Source organism: Micropterus dolomieu, linkage group LG20, assembly GCF_021292245.1.
Source record: "Micropterus dolomieu isolate WLL.071019.BEF.003 ecotype Adirondacks linkage group LG20, ASM2129224v1, whole genome shotgun sequence".
Classification (NCBI taxonomy): Eukaryota; Metazoa; Chordata; class Actinopteri; order Centrarchiformes; family Centrarchidae; genus Micropterus; species Micropterus dolomieu.
The window spans coordinates 3,352,932-3,357,408 of NC_060169.1; the positions used below are offsets into that span (position 1 = coordinate 3,352,932).

General features: G+C 36.4%; 1 protein-coding gene across 1 annotated transcript in view; it reads right to left on the reverse strand.

The window, feature by feature from the left end:
* The window catches only part of drd4b (dopamine receptor D4b), a 30,951-nt gene that overhangs the window by 1,735 nt on the left and 24,739 nt on the right, over positions 1-4,477 (reverse strand). The gene's annotated exons all lie outside the window — the stretch shown is intronic.

The following is a 4,477-nucleotide window of genomic DNA, read 5'->3' on the forward strand; positions in this document are numbered from 1 at the left end:
TTGTTCTTTAAATTGGGCTGTCATGGGTCGGCTGAGTGAAGGCAGGGAGCTGAGGTGAGGAAAGAGTCCAAACAAGGGTAATTCCAACAGAAACATAATCCAAAAACAAGGAACAAAGTACTATCCAAAGGTAAGATCCAAAAACACAGCGAACAGAGCACAGGAGAACACTCAACATATGACGCAAGGACAAAGACTGAAGACACAAGCAGGCATATATATATACACACAGGGACTAAAGGTGAGGAGGATCAGGACTAATGAGACACAGGCAGGTAGAAAGACAGCAGGGGAAAAAGACAGACACCAATAATGCCATAGGGAAACTAATAACCAGGAAGAAACAGAATATAAATTACTGAACCAGAACATAAGCAGACAGATCACTAATATACCAAAAAACACAACTAACAGGGAAAACAGACTGAACTAAGATTATACAGAACGCAGAGCAAACATGGACAAAATAATATCAAAGTACACGGACCAGGAGTAGACACTAAGACACAGATAAGAATACAGGACATAACTAGAATATGAGACAAGACAGATAATAAGAAAACTTAAACATGTGAATGAACAAAGGACTAGACTACACATGACAAGATCAGATAAAGCTATAGAAACACAGAATCCAAAAACCGACTAAAACTGGAATTATAGTTGCATGTAGATAATGCGCAGCAAAAAAATATAAATTTATTTTATTAGGTGCATTTTGAACTAAAAGAAAAAACTAAGGTTAAACTTGAAAGCATAATAGCATAAGAAATTTTTTATTTCCATAGTTTGTTGTAATCTAGACTGTCTATGCATTGAGCTGTGAGCTCTGCGTCATCTATCACATCAAACTATAAACTGACTGTCAGCGCTGGAAGAAGTACTTATGCTTTAGTAAAAATACCAATACCACAGTGTAGAAATACTCATTTACAAGTAAAAGTCATGCATTCAAAATCTTACTCAAGTACAAAGGTTCTAGCATCAAAACATACTTAAAGTACCAAAGTTAAAAGTGGCCCATTTCAGAATAATACATATTATAATGATTGATGCATTAATTAATAATAGTTAATCACTTTAATGCTGGTAAATGTGCAGCTAATTTGATAAACTTTATATACTGAATTTAACCTCAGGGATCAATAAATAATTGCTTAATTATAATCTATAATAATACAGCAAAATGTTTTTGAGTTATTAATCTGAATCTGAGATGAAGTGGAGTAGAAGTGTGAAGTAGCAGAAAATAGAAAAATACTCAAGTAAAGTACAAGTACCTCAGAAACTTAAGTACAGTACTTGAGTAAATGTATGTATGTATCATTACAAAAGTCAACTTCAAAGGCACATGTAGTCTTTTTTTATCAACGTGTGTGGTCTCTTAGAAGCTGTAATATAAATCAACATAAAGTCTGGACTTCTCTCCAATAGTTGTAATGATGTCGTCACCGTAGTTCTTCCTTCGCAGACAGCTGTTGATAAATGTACTGTTGTGTAATGCCAGGATCAGAGTGCACAACACTTTGGGGTTCATTTTAAGTCTGAAGATTAAGTTTTCCTGTAAACTCTGTTTTATAAGTTTGTGCTTTGAGTTTCCTGCCTGCAAGCATGTAATAAATCTCATGCTCTGTGTGCGTGTGTGTGTGTGTGTGTGTGTGTGTGTGTGTGTGTGCACGCACTCTCACAGACGTTACAGGTTTACTACAGTTTTTTTCCCCCAGAATTGAGTAAATAAAATGAAGGATTCACAAGGGAGGGCAGGCACATTTAACTTTAGAGCTGCTACAGTGAGACAGTCACCAGCTGCTCTTGTATAGGAGATTCAAAAAAAATGAACCAAACACTTCAACGTGTAATGCATAAATATATAAACACAACAACAGGGCGGAAGGTGAAAGCTTGCAAACATGAAACTGACTGCACACCTTTAGAGGCAGAAACATAAATGTTCAAACTTGAAAAAATAAAATGAAACTTGCAGATGACACGCTTTTATTACAAAGTTTGCAGGCACAAACTAAAATGTACACATTTTCAAAGCTAAAATTACAGGTACAAAACTACTTCAAGCACATCTCTATGGATGTTTTAACATTCTACAGTCAAGCAGAACGTAGGAATATAACTTTGACGGTGACATCGTGCTGAAAATAACTCCATCGCAGAAAACCATCACATAAGCTGTAATGTTTTAATAACCTCATCCGTCCACCCATCTCATCCCAAAAATAAGCACCTGTCTGCTCCGAACTTATACCCCATTAATTTCTACTTTTCCACCATATTTCTCTGTGTTTTTCTCTCGCCTGAAGATTGAGCTTCAGCAGGAAATGCGTCAAAAGAAGACACAGTTTCGCTGTGACTTGACAATGTGACTCTAAATGATTCACGAGTTCATTAGAGACAAAGTAGAAATGTACGACCCTGCTGGCTCATAATTTTGACTCAAGACATTACTGCTGGGGTTTAGTTCAGTAAGTTTTGGATTTCTTGACTTTTTGTCTTCCCCACAAGGAGACGAGTTCAGAGAAAGGACAAAGAAACAGAAGCAGTAAACGACTTTTGTAAACATATTAACTGACCACACAAGGATGGAGATTGGACGGTAATTTTGCTTTAGAGACCTCCCTGTGAAAACACGATTTACAGGCCCTCCTTAAACGAATCTGATGCTATCAGAAGTCCTTCCCTGGCTGAACAAACACTGGTGAGCTCTTTGTTCAAGCTGTTGTGCTTGAATAAGCTTGGTTTACTCGATCAGCGAGGACTATGAATAACTGCGTCACTGAATCAAACTGAGGCAATTTGTCTTAGTTGCCGTCATGTTGGTGTAAAACGGATCTGAGTGATTTATTAGCTTTGTGTTGAGAGGTTTTGTCTTTCTTTGCATAATATGCCAGAGCTCTACAGTCAGTAGGACACCATGCACGCTTATTATTCATAAGATGCATTCAGGCCAGCTCTGATAATACTATGGTAAATGTAGGGATCCGTGTCAGCGCTCTGTTCTGTTTATGTAGTTTTGTCCCAGTATTTTAAGGAGTATTTTGGCACCAAAAACATGACAGAAACGCTATGCAAATGAACAGTGAACTTGATTTTTACCTGACAGTTACCAGCAACCCGGAGCCCGCTTGATTAATTAAATAGAAGTAGATTAACCTTAGAATATGGTTGAAACTGTCAGTGTCAGTTTCATGTAGTTTATTAGATATTTTTTCTGTCTTGGGGTCTAATATTTTCTAAACAGATTTTATTATCTGTTTCTCTAGTTTAATAGTTTGTTTTAATGAAAAGCTTCTTTGTATAAAGGCATGAGCATTTTATTTAACTGTTGGCCCCCATTGAACACTACCGGTCAAAGGTTTTATAACACAATATAAGCAGTTCAGTCCAGTTAAATGGTACAAAAGTAAGCAGCTAACTGCCAAAGTTAAAAAACGTAATACCAAAAGTTCATTGAGAGATGAACAATTCAATGAAGGAATTTTGTTCATTATTTCAATGTAGGATCAACCGATGACCAACTGCTCTAGTCTTCTATACATTATATATATATATATATATATATATATATATATATTGTAGCAGACCTAAAAAATTTTAATTATGCATTTTAATAAATTTATGAGAATTGATACCCAATTATGAATTCATAATTGAAGATTCATAAAATCAAAATTTTCCTCGTTAAGGGCACCACCGGAGTTGCTATAATCCTAGAGACCACGTGGCTTGGTCTGACCTCGGTGAAGTTGGCTCGACGAAAAGGCTTAAAATGGAACTTGGTCGTTCCTGAATTAGTCCAGTGTAACTTAACGGACTCATAACTTTAACAAACAAAAGAAATAAAGAAATTAAAACAAACTGAAGGCAGATTGATGTCGCGGCACTTCAGGTGTGTAGCTTCAGGCGAAACAAAAGGGTCTGTTTGCGTGGTTCCCCAGGGGGCGTCTCAGGTTTCCCAAGGGACTGCCTTTCTAAACTTAATGTCTAAAAGAAATCTATTTGCACGTATTATAATCAAATATTTTCCACAATCGAACCTCAATGGTTGAATGGTTGTACCGTTCTAGGCATTTGGTAACAGGAAACAATTGTCACATTATTGGTCAGGATATTTATACATTTAACGGCATTTCCGATGAGGGCATGTAATACTTATTTCGTCCACTTGGGGGAGCTCAGGTTACATGAGGAAAGCTTGGATTAAATCAAAGATCGTCTCTCCTTAGGAACCGGGGAATTTGTTGATTCATCCTTAAATTCAAGCTGGCGATTAAGAGAATAGTAAAACATTTCTTTGTCATCATTTCTAAAGGAATTTTGTAGGAAAGTATTATGAACAAGCATTGATTACATTAGATGAAGGAGTGTCTTGCTGAAAATAAAAACACTGCACAAGTAACTTCTTTTCAGCACTAATATCAACAACAGATAGCAACAACAGTTAACATAACTACTCAAATAGAGG